We start from the raw sequence: 12,289 nt of genomic DNA on the forward strand, positions 1-12,289 counted from the left end.
TAACCAGCTGTAAATGCCGGCTCTTGATACATTGCCGGATCACTGAATCACTCCTAAGCGGGCAATGTGTTTAGTAAATTATACCATCAGTAGTAAACAGGCAGTCTGCTTTGCTTCTGTAGTTCGATTGTTCGAGAGTAAACGGCATTCATTTACCACAAACCCTTCACTTCAGGCAGACGGATCAGTCAAGAGACGAAGTTAACAGCCAAGTTTACGGATTGCTTAGGAGATGACGAAGCAAACTAGAATCCGTTTATTTATAGTAGAGAGTTAGTTTGCGCAGTGACGAAATAGTTAATTGATCTATTTCTTTCGCAGCCCTTTAGAAAATGTGTGAAAGAGGACCTACCAAACCTTTCTCTCCATCAATTAAAAGAAGGATAAAGACAGCAGGAGGAATGCCATTGAACGTCAAGCCTAAAAAAAAAAAAAAAAAAAATAAATAAATAAATAAATAAATAAATAAATAAAATAAAAAAAATCAGAAAATTGACAAAAAGAAAAAGAAAAAAAAATCACTAAATAGACATCACATTTACCAAACAGTGCACTCTACAAAACACCCCCTTTTCCAGACTGCTAGCTTCCTCACTAGACCATTCATTTAGCAGACCAAACCCCCAATACAGACCTACCAATACATAATGCATTAGGGAAGCATTTTAGACCTCTCGGACATATGTTGCAGGCTGGTCATTCAGGGAGGGGGGAGAAGGGAGGAGGAGAGAGGGAGAGGAGGGGGAGAAGAAGAGGAGAGGCGGGAAGCAGCTACCAGAAGCACCCATAATAATGCTAGTCTGTGAGGGACGCCGCGGCCTAAGCTTCCCTGTTCATATAAATGGAAATTTGCTGAGAACCTAAGACTGCTGGCTGCCAGGTATGTGAGGCAGGCAGGTGTAGGAAGAGCCTGACAGGTGTTGAGACTAGGCGTGGTGGTGGGAGGGAGGAAGGAGAAAGGAAGGGGAGGGAACAGATGTGTGAGAGGGAGAGAGAGAGAGAAGAGGAGGGTAGTATGAGTGGAAGGAAGGGAGGAGGAGGAGGAGGAGGAGGTGGAAGGAAGGAGAGGAAACGGGTGTGAGGGGGAGAGGGAAAGGAGAGGAAAATTATGTGAAGAGAAGGAAGGGGAGGTAAGGAGGAAGCTGGGCAGGGGTCTGTGTGTGTGAGGGGAAGGAAGTTGAAATGTGGAGGAGAGGAATGTAAGGGAAAGGGGGAAAATGAGGAGGAAAAGAGGGAGAGGTCTGTATGTGTGGGAAAGGAAAGGAAGGAGAGATAGGAAGGAGGAGGGAGAGATTTATGTGAGGGGAAAAAGGGGAGACAGGTGAGAGGGGAGAAACTTGTGGGGAGGAGGGCGGGAAGGGATAGGTCTGTATGTGAGAGACAGGGGAGATAGGAAGCGGAAAGGGAAAGGTTCATATGAGGGAGAGGAGGGGAGACTAGTGAGAGAAGGGGGAAACCTGTGAAGAGGGAGGAGAAGGAAAAATATGAGCGTGTTCCGGGCAGGTGTAAAAATGCATAAAGACCAGGTATGAGAGGAAATTAATATCACGATGTGTATATTAACGTAGCAAGGTGGAGACAGGTGAGGAGGGAGGTAGAAATAAGAGGGAGGGTTGAACAGGTAACAGGGAAATGATTTAGCAGGTATGGGGTGGAGTCTGACGAAGGTGTGTGAAAGGGAAAGGATGACAGGTGTGGGAGGGTAGCGAGCTGACAGGTATGTGTATGATGGTTGAGGAAAGGGAAAGTGAGGGGTAGGAAGGGGTAATGATAGATGATACAGGTTATTACGTATAATGATCCCCTCCCTTCCTCCTCCTCCTCCTCTTGCGATTAACACGTGGCAAGAGAAGAGAAAGAAGAATAATTAGCTAGTTCATTAAGGTACAGACAGACAGACGGACAGATACACAGCCAGACATTTTCTTAGCCAAATAGTGAGTCCTATAGGGAAAACAATAACAACAACAATAACTATTACCATATTATACCACCACAACCAATACCACCACTACTACTACTACTACTACTACTACTACTACTACTATTTTTACTACAACTACAATCACCATCATCACCACCACTATCATCGTCACCTATACAACACAGCCATCACCACACCATAAATCACAACCACTCATCACCACCACAATTATCACCACCACCACCACCACCGCAGCGCCGACACCCGCCTCGTCCACCATCAGACATGAGCTAATTAAGTCATCAATTTTCGGCTGGATGCGGAGTAAATTATGGGTTAATTTTCGCGACGTCCTTATTAAAGCTGACGAATATTAACTTTCTAATTAACTTCACGGGCCGGGCGGAGGAGCAGTACCTGACGCGGCGGCGGTGGTGGAGGCGGAGGCTGGTGGAGGTGGTGGTGGTGGTGGTCTCTCTTGGACGTCGTATAAGGTAGAGGGAGATGGTAGGAAGAGTAAGGAGAGGAGGGGAAGGAAGAGTGGGATGAGTGGGGATGGTAGGGGTGAGGAAGGGTAGGGAGAGGAAGAGGGATTGAGAAGGATAGGGAAAGGGAGAGAAGGAGAGAGGGAAAGTGAGAAGTGGGAGGGGGAGAAGAGGCTGAGGAGAGGGAGGGAGAGGGTAGGAGTAAGAGGGGAGGAGAGAGGGGACAAAAGAGGGTGAATTTTCAAGTGATCCTTCGTGTGTGTGTGTGTGTGTGTGTGTGTGTGTGTGTGTGTGTGTGTGTGTGTGTGTGTGTGTGTGTGTGTGTGTGTGTGTGTGTGTGTGTGTGTGTGTGTGTGTGTGTTGTTCTCTCTCTCTCTCTCTCTCTCTCTCTCTCTCTCTCTCTCTCTCTCTCTCTCTCTCTCTGTCATCCCTCCCCTACATACATCTTTCCCTGCATCAAGAGTCGTGTATACGTGGTCAGGCCGCTAATGCACCGACCTTAAGGCGCGATGAAGACCCTACAGTACGTGCGACAACCTGTTTGTGTCTACTGTGATGCTAGTGGGTCGTATTACAAAACATATCGCCGCCCAAGAACACATATTTGACAAGGCTTTCATAGGAGTTGTGGGCATTTCCAGGGGTAGTTTTATGACCCTGCTGGTAGTGTGAGTCTTCTTCTGTGCCTTGAACCTGAAGAAACACTCATTAGAACACGACTGACCCTTTCTTTGACCTTTAGCAATAGCTGATGTGAGAATCCAAAGTTATAATACCAGCTATATATAAACTCTTCCCGGCTAACGTTACCCCATCGACCAGCACCGATTGTTGTTACACTTGATCATAACGTATACGATCAGGGGGTTAAGAGTCCATAGGCGACGTAACGAGATGGTTAAATGGGCCCTCTAACGTGTAAAAAGCAGTTGTTAGTTATTTAAGTGCTTGTGAACATTTTTTTCTTGGTGATTATTAAACGTATACGATCAGGGGTTTAGGAGTTCATGGACGACGTAACGAGGTGGTTAAATGGGCCCTCTAACGTGTGAAAAGCAGTTGTTAGTTATTTAAGTGCTTGTGAACATATATTTTTTTCTTGGTGATTCTTGGTAATGAGGTAACCTGGCATTAACACAGGTAAGAAACTAGGCGTGTCGTTGATGTAGTTCCGTAAAGAGGTTAAACTAGATACAGAATAGACACTTTGAAGACGTTTAGCAAGATCTCCCGGAATGAATTAAAAAGATGCCAATTCTCTAACGAAAAAATGAACTCGACAAAAAAAAGTTACCCTCACACAGTCTTGAGTCTTGACAAAAAAAAAAAGTTACCCTCACACAGGCTTGAGTCTTGCCATAAAAAAAAAGTTACCACCAGACAGTCCTGAGTCTTGACAAAAAAAAGTTACCCTCATACAGTCCTAAGTCTTGACAAAAAAAGTTACCCTCACACAGTCCTGAGTCTTGACAAAAAAAAGTTAACCTTACACAGTCTTGAGTCTTGACAAAAAAAAGTTAACCTTACACAGTCTTGAGTCTTGACAAAAAAAAGTTACCCTCACACAGTCCTGAGTCTTGACATAAAAAAAGATACCATCAGACAGTCTTGAGGGAGTCTATAATGGAAATGATATATGTAGGAGACGACTCAATGCTCTCCTCTCTCTCTCTCTCTCCATCCTCTTTAGCCCCCTACTCCCTCTCCCTCCAACCCTCCTCTTCCTCCTCCTCCTGTTCCATCCTCTCTGTCTGTCTGTGTGTCTGTCTGTCCAAGTACTAGTGTCCCTTGTTCAATTGCATTATGTCATTTACTCAGCCATTCCATTCTTCTCTCCCCTCTCCCTTCCTCACTTTTCTCCTCTGCCGGTAATCTCATCTCTATTCATTTCCTCCCCCTCCACCACCTACCTCATACCTTCCTCCCCTCACCCCTTTTAGTCTCTCTCTCTGGATACTTGTCTGTCTCTCTTCTCTTCTCCTATTCGCTTTCTCTCTCTCTTCATTCCATATCAGCTTACCTCCCCTCACCTCTTTCGTTCCCCCCCCAGGCATGTTTTAATCTCCTCTTCTCCCTCTGTGTTTTCTCTTCCCATCCACCTAATTACCGTTTTTCTCTTCCGTTCTTCCTCTTCTCCTTTTCTCTTGTCTCCCTCTACTCCTCTCTCACTATCTTTTCTCCTCTTATTCCTCTAATTCCCCTTTTCTCTCCCGTTCTCCCTATTCTCTTCTTCTGCCTCCCTTCACTCCTTTCCTTCCCCATCTGTCTTTCTCCTTCTCTTTCAGTTAATTTCTATATCATTCTTTCTCTTCCATCCACCTCTTGTTTTCTCTCCTTTTCCCTTCTCCGCTTCCACCTCCCTCTTTCATCCATCTCCTGTTTTGTCTCCTTCCCCCTCCTCCTCCTCTTCCGCTTGCTTCCACTCATCTCCTGTTTTGCCTCCTCCCTCCCTCCTCTTGTACTCTCATCCTCATCCTGTTTTCTCTCCTCTCTCCCCTCTTTCACTCTTTCACCCTTATTCTGTTTTGTCTCCTCCCTTCCTCCTCCTCCTCCTCTTCCACTCTCTTCCACTCATCACCTATTTTGTTTTCTTCCTCTCTCCTCCTCTTGTACTCTCATCCTCATCCTGTTTTCTCTCCTCTCTCCTCCTCTTTCACTCTTTCACCCTTATTCTGTTTTGTCTCCTCCCTTCCTCCTCCTCCTCCTCTTCCTCCTCTTTCCCTCTCTTTCTATATGCTTCTTTTCTCCTTTTTGTTTTTGTTTTGCCTGCTTGTGTTCCCTTCTCCTAATAATGTTAACTTTTTGCATAAATCACGATGGAGTCTTTTCATTCATCTCTGCTTTATTATCCCTCTCTCCTTCCCTTCCTCCTTCTCTCCCTCCCTCCTTCTTAATTTCTCTCCCCTCCTTCTTCTTTCCGTCTACCCTTCTTTCCCTCTTCCCCTTCCAGGCTCTCCCCTCTATTTGCCTTTTTTCTTTCTCATTTTATTTTGGTTCGTATTTTCTTTCTCATCATCGTTCTCTTTCCTCTGCCCCAACCAGTTCTTAATCACCTCATTCATGATTCAGTAATTTCTTCTTATGTTTTGAACCTCTCCCTCCCTTCTCTCTCTTTCTCTTTCTCTTTCTCATTCGTATTTTCCTTTCTTTTCTTTTTCTTTTATTTTCATCTCCTTTCTTTTGCTTCTTTTGTTTTGTTCTGTTTTGTTTTTTCTTTTTTTCTGTTCTGTTCTTTTCCTCTCTTCTCCTTCCTTCTCTACTTTTCTCTTTTCTCTTCTCTCTCTCATTCCTCTCGCTTTTCTTTCTTTTTCTTTTCTTCTCTTTTAATCTTTTTTTCCTTCTCTCTCCTCTCCTCTTCTCTTCTCTTCTCTTCTCTCTCTCTCTCTCTCTCTCTCTCTCTCTCTCTCTCTCTCTCTCTCTCTCTCTCTCTCTTACCACAATTTCCTCTCCCCACCTCTCCGTGTTATTACTGCGTCTCTCGAAATTGGAAAGGTCCCCAGAATACGCCCTGAGGCATCTCCCCCATCTCTCCTTTCCCCTTTCCATCTCTCCTCCCTTCTTCCCATTCCCTTCTCTCCAATCAGTGACGCTTATCCTTCATCTTCACTTTACTTCTTCGTCTTCGTTTCGTCTTCTCTCTTTTTTTTCTATTTTTCCATAATGTTGTTTCCCTATTTTTTTTATTTTTCTTATATTTTCTTCTTTTTATTAGCATTCTTATATCTCTTTTTACTCTTCTTCGTTCTCCTTCACTTTCTCCTTCTCCTCCTTAGAAAATTCCCTCCATCACCTCCACCACTAACGAATCATCACCATCATCATCAGCACTACCACCACCATCTGCTCCCCCTCTCTCTCCCCTTCGCTAAACACACTTGAGTCCTGTTAATTATGCAAGTACTTAAAGGTTGTGAAATATTTAGCTCATGAGTCAGCATTGGTATTGAGAGAACGAGAGAGATTTAACGTTGAATTATAAATGATAACTAAAAATGAATATAAACGTACCGCGCGCAATGTAGAAATAGTCAAATCATCATTCACTCAATCAAGTAATTCATCAATCAATACATATGAAAAAATGAATAATAAAAAGAAAGCAAAAAAGCAAGAGATAAAGAAGTAAGTAAGGCAAAGAGTGAAAAAAAATACTAAAGAAAAAGACAAAGAAAAAGACATTAAGAAATATAAGACAAAAAGGACAAAGTAGTAGACATTGTACCGAAGAAAGAAAGAAAAAAAAAAGATTACTACTGATGGAATACTAATAACACCAATACAAGAAAAAACTACAGATCCACTAACCTCATGAAGCACAGATAAGACTCCTCAGGCATCGTCGTCGGCTTCGTCAGCCCTGAGAGGCAAGGGGAGGCGAGGGAAGGTGAGGCGAGGCGATGAGTACCGTAGAGTTGTTTGGGACAGGCACTCTCAGGGGAGGTGTTCTGTGGGGGAGGCAGGAGATGGAGAAGTGAAGAATGTATGCGTGTGTGTGTGTGTTTAGGTGTGTGTGTGTGTGTGTGTGTGTGTGTGTGTGTGTGTGTGTGTGTGTGTGTGTGTGTGTGTGTCCCGCAAAACATTCACCCACTGCACATGAAAACTATAAAAAAATCAAATCTGCATCACGTTGAAACAAAGCAAAACAAATATCGAAACGCCAAAAGTTGGTTATTTTGAACAAAGGCATTAAACCGCTAACATTTATAAAAAAAACAGGTTCTAATCAATACCAATCAATCGGTAAAATAAATGAAAACACACCATGGCAATACGTTCCTCACTGTGATAAACGCCATATCTGGAAACAATTTAAATAACACAACCCCCCCAAAAAATATCACTAACAAAACCAACATAAACACATTTTTTTTTACAGCAAAGGAGACAGTACATGGGCGTAGAAAAAAAAAAAAAGACATCCATTTTCCTTAACTCTTCGGCGACCAAACATCAACACTTGATAAGGCTTTCATAGGTGTTGTGGTCATTTCCATTTGTAGTTGTATGACCCTGGTGGTAGTAAAACAAAGCGTCTGTACCATGAAAGCGAAAAAACACACATGAGAACCCGACTAATATCTATTTTGACCTTTAGAAATTATTTATCAGGACACCTCTCCTCCCGAAATTGACCTCTCTTTCGGCCACCTCTTGATTTTTTTTTTAGGAGCAGAGAGTAGCGGGCTTTTTTTTATTATTGTTTCCTTTTTTTTGTGCCCTTGAGCTGTCTCCTTAGTTGTAAAAAAATAAAAACCCACTTGATAAGGAGTTGTGGTCATTTCCATGGGTAGTTTTATGACCCTGATGGTAGTAAAACAAAGCGTCTGTACATTGAAAGCGAAAACAACACACATGAGGACACTCTTAATCTGCTTTTCGGGCTCAGGAAATTATCAATGTGAGAGTCGGGAGCGTCTGAGAATACCAACCATATCCTCTACACATTCTTCGGCTGAACGGATTCACGACACTATATCGGAAGTACCTCGACGCCAGACAAGGACACGGACCAAGGCGAGGCGTAGTAACCCGTAAGACATAACATGTGCACACCCTCAGACTATATGGCGCCAGGAGCGGTGATTTACGAGGGCGTGCTGGTGTGCCTCTTGATGGTTATTCATGGAGTGGACGGCAGATGGCGTGAGTGTTGCTCAGAAGGGTAGGCGTGGCGAGACTTACAACGCGTACTATTAGATGGAGTGACTGATAGGACGGTACTAGCTAGTTGGTGGAAAGATGGATCACTTGAGGAACATAGGAATTGTCTCTTTATCATCTCTATCTCTCTCTTTGTTGCAGTTAATAGACCAGTGCAGCAGAAAAAAAGGATGATAAGGAAAAAACACTGATCCACCAACTGATAAGATGCTGGGAACAAGTTGATGAAAAGATGCAACACTAGAGGAACATATGAGCTCCCTCTCTCTTTTTCTTTATCTCTCTCTTTTAGTTTATAGACCATGACTGCAAGAAAAAAGGACAATAAGATGATAAGATAGACAGATCCATTAACTGATAGGACTCTAGAAACAAGTTGATGGAAAGATGAAACACTAGAAAAACATACGAATTCTCTCTCGCTTTACTTAACCTTCCTTTCTCTTTCTTTCAGCTTGTAGACGGTTGCTGCAGGAAAAAAAAAGAATAAGAAAGTAGAGAGACAACAAAAAACTGATAAAAGGTAAGTAAAAAGTTGGAAAAGATTGAATACACGGTGGAACGGAAGAACAATCTCTCGTTAACTCTCTCTCCATCTCTTACAGTTTAAAGACCAATACAGAAGAAAAAAAAGGAGAGTAAGAAAACAAGACAAGACAGAACCACCAAACTAACCAAACCACTTCATCTCCCGACCGACCATCCATACACCGACCATATTAGTATTTCGACCGACCAACCAGCCATTCAGCCAGTCAGTGAAGCGTAAAAGTGGAATTTTATATCTATCTCGCTTCCCTTGTACCGAATTATGTAAATCTACGGCAGTTCCTAGTGACAAGACCGGCCGTAGCTTTGGTGTTTATTATCGTTTATTTATTATTAGTGGGTCGTGGCCGTTTCTGATATTTTGGTGGGTTTGGGGAAGTGAAGGGAAAATAAAAAAAGGGAAGAGGAGGAAAGTACAAATGGAAAAGGAAAAGAAGTTAGGCAAAGTATGAACGGAGAAACAAAGCAGGAGGGAAAGAGTAAGGTAAAGTGAAGGAATGGGAAAAAAAGTAGAAGTAATGAAGGGAAAAGGGGAAGGAAAGAAGAGAAAAGTATATATGGAAAAGGAAAAAAGTAGGGGAAAGTATGATGGGAAAAGAAAGTAAGGGGGAGAAGGTAGGTATGGCAATGAATGGAAAGAAAAAAAAATAAAGTAGGTGAAGAAAAAAAGGAAATTTGAAAAAAGTGTAAAAGATGAAGGGAAAAGGAAAAGAAGTTGGGTAGAGTTGGACGGGAAAGGGAAAGTAAGAGGGAGAGAGTAAGGTAAAGTACTGAAGTAAAATAAAGTAGAAAGAAAAGATTAGAGAAAAAAAGTGATGAATGAAGAGGAAAAGTGGGAAGAGAAAAAAATAAAGTAACAAAAGAAAAGGAAAATTAGAACAAAAGTACAGAAAAAAAGTATTGAAAGAAAAGGAAAAGTAGGAGAAAAGAAATACAGGAGAAAACAACAAAGAAATAACACAGAATGAGGTCAGCAAACACACACACACACACACACACACACACACACACACACACACACACACACACACACACACACATCCACCCACCTCCTCCCTCCACACACAGACGAAAGTAATACAAACAAGGGAAAGAAGAAAGTCACTGAACGGCGAAAGAAAGAAAGAAAAAGAGAGAGGAGAAATCGGTGAGGGAGAGGACGGGACCAAATCTGGACCGGCCATGGGAGAATGAAATGGTAAGGAAGGAAAGAAGTAAAATTTGATTAGCGAAAGGAAGAAAGTCATAAAAGGAGACACACGACACACGATGAAAGAGAAGGAAGGGAGGAAGGAGGAGAAAAAGCGAAGGTAAGAGATTATACAGGCAAGGAAGTAAGAGAGAGAGAGAAGACCAGAGAAGAAGAAGGAGAAGGAAGGGAAGAGATTATACGGACAAGGAAGTAAGAGAGAGAGAGAGAAGACCAGAGAAGAAGAAGGAGAAGGAAGGGAAGAGATTATACGGACAAGGAAGTAAGAGAGAGAGAGAGAAGATCAGAGAAGAAAAAGGAAAAGGAAGGGAAGAGATTATACAGACAAGGAAGAGAGAGAGAGAAAGAGAGAAGACCAGAGAAGAAGAAGGAGAAGCGAAGGGAAGAGATTATACGGACAAGGAAGTAAGAGAGAGAGAAGACCAGAGAAGAAGAAGGAAAAGGAAGAAGGGACAGAAAGAAAGTGGGGAAAACAAGGAAAGAAGGAGAGAGAAAGAAAAGAAAGAAACGAAGGGAAGCGATTATACAGGCAGAGAAAAAGAGAACCAAAGATGAAAGGGAAGAAGGAAACAGAGGAAAGTGAAGAAATAAGAGGAAAGAGGAAAGGAGAAGAGGGGAAAAAAGTGACGTTTAAAGATGAAAAGAGGAAAATTATAAGGATAAGTAGGAAGAAAAGTTGCAAAAAAAAGAATAGGAAATGAAATGAGAAGGGTGACAATCATGAAAAAAAGAAGAAAAAAGACGATGAAAAAGAAAATATGTTAAAGGGAAAGAAGACGGGAGACATAGGGAAGCACACATAGAAGACGATGGAAGAGGAGGAGGAGGAGGAGGAGGAGGAGGAGGAGGAGCAACATAAGGGTAGAGAGAGGAAAAGGCTCATTCCAGCTCTAACATTCCTCCTTTTCTCTCCCACTCCATTCCTCCAGCTCTTCCTTTCTCTCCACCCTATGAACCCTCCCTCCCTTCCTTCCTCCCTCCCTCCCGTGCTCTCATTCGCCTCCCTTCCTTCCTCTCTCCCTACCTCCACTCCTCCCTATCGTACTCTCCCTCTCTCTCCTTCTCTTTCTCTCTCCATGACTCCCTGATACTTCCCATCTTCTCTCCTCCTCCTCCCATCCTCCCTCTCTCCGTCCTCCCTTCCTCTCCTCCCCGGCATTCCTGGCAGACAGTAGGAGGCCTTAATCGACTAGAATCTTGGACAGGTTTCAAGAGACTTCCTTTTTTTTCTTCCTTTACCTCCTTATTCCTGCCTCCTGACGGCTAACCAGGGCGATCGGAGTGCTACAGAGAGCCTGGGGAAGGGATGCTGCAAGAGACGCCGTGAGTGATGATGCTACGCTGGGATGAACGCCAAGATGAGTGTGGTAGTTAGGAGCGAATAAGGGAGGGTGAAAGTTTGGAAGTGGATTTTGGGTGGGTCATATGGCGTGGATGTGACAATAGATGGACGGTCATAGTAAAAGAGTAAGAGTAACACAGAAACAGAGTAAGAGAGTAGCAGAGAGAGGAGACACAGACATAGGTGGAGGATGTTCTGCTGATGGTGAAAGCTAAGAGGTGGATTTTGGGTTGGTTAAATAATACGTGTAACTGATAATAGATATAATAGATATAATAGATATCACAAAAAAAAATAACATACTAAGACATTTAAAAGAGAAAACAAAGTGGCAGAGAAAGGGAATACACAAGAACATTTTTTCCTTTATATTTCATCTTTCATATTCTAGCGGATGAGGAAGAGGGAAAAAGAGGAAAATATGAAGTGAAAAGGGAACAAGTAGGGCAGGATATGAAGGGAAAGGAAAAGGATAAAGGAAAAGAGTAGGGTAAAGTAATGAAGAGGCTTGTGTATTATGTACGTGTATATGTATGTGTAATAATAGTGTATGTATGTATGTATGTATGTATGTATGTATGTATGTATGTATGGAGAGAACAAGGAAAGGAGGAAAATTAAGATGCTATCGTGGTTAAATATACGGAACAATGGTAATGGTGTGTAGGAATGAGCATGGGTTATTTTTGGTGTTTGGTTGTGTTTGGTGGTTATGGTTATGGTGGAAATGGGTAAGGGGTAAGGGAGGTATGTGTGTATGTGTGTTTGTGTGTACGTGTATATGAATGTATGTATAATATGTATAACCCTGTGATGTATGTATGAATATCTGTGTATGTAAATAGATGTGTGTAACCAAGGTATACATGTTTGTGGGTGTGTATGTGAGTATATATGTATGTATGTATGTGTATAGGTGTAGGTGTGTGTATGTGTTTATGTGCGTTGCCAGACTCCATTATAGACACCAACAACAGTACGCGGCGGCCATCAGACAGGGAGGAAGGGGACGCTATATTGGCGCTTGGCGAGACACACACCTGGGCGCCACCTTGTTACGGGGACGAGGCTGGAGCGCAGGACGAGGAGGGAGAGAATGGGACGGTAGTGGCGGTGGT

General features: G+C 42.7%; 1 long non-coding RNA gene across 2 annotated transcripts in view; it reads right to left on the bottom strand.

Moving 5' to 3' along the window:
• Positions 1-12,289, bottom strand: part of LOC127009132 (uncharacterized) — a 61,283-nt gene that overhangs the window by 16,944 nt on the left and 32,050 nt on the right. For both annotated transcript variants that reach the window (XR_007761662.1, XR_007761663.1), the window contains exon 2: positions 6,715-6,854. This is a non-coding gene — a long non-coding RNA (uncharacterized LOC127009132). The remainder of the gene's footprint in view (positions 1-6,714; positions 6,855-12,289) is intronic.

Source organism: Eriocheir sinensis, chromosome 39 (assembly GCF_024679095.1).
Source record: "Eriocheir sinensis breed Jianghai 21 chromosome 39, ASM2467909v1, whole genome shotgun sequence".
In the NCBI taxonomy this organism is placed as follows: domain Eukaryota; kingdom Metazoa; phylum Arthropoda; class Malacostraca; order Decapoda; family Varunidae; genus Eriocheir; species Eriocheir sinensis.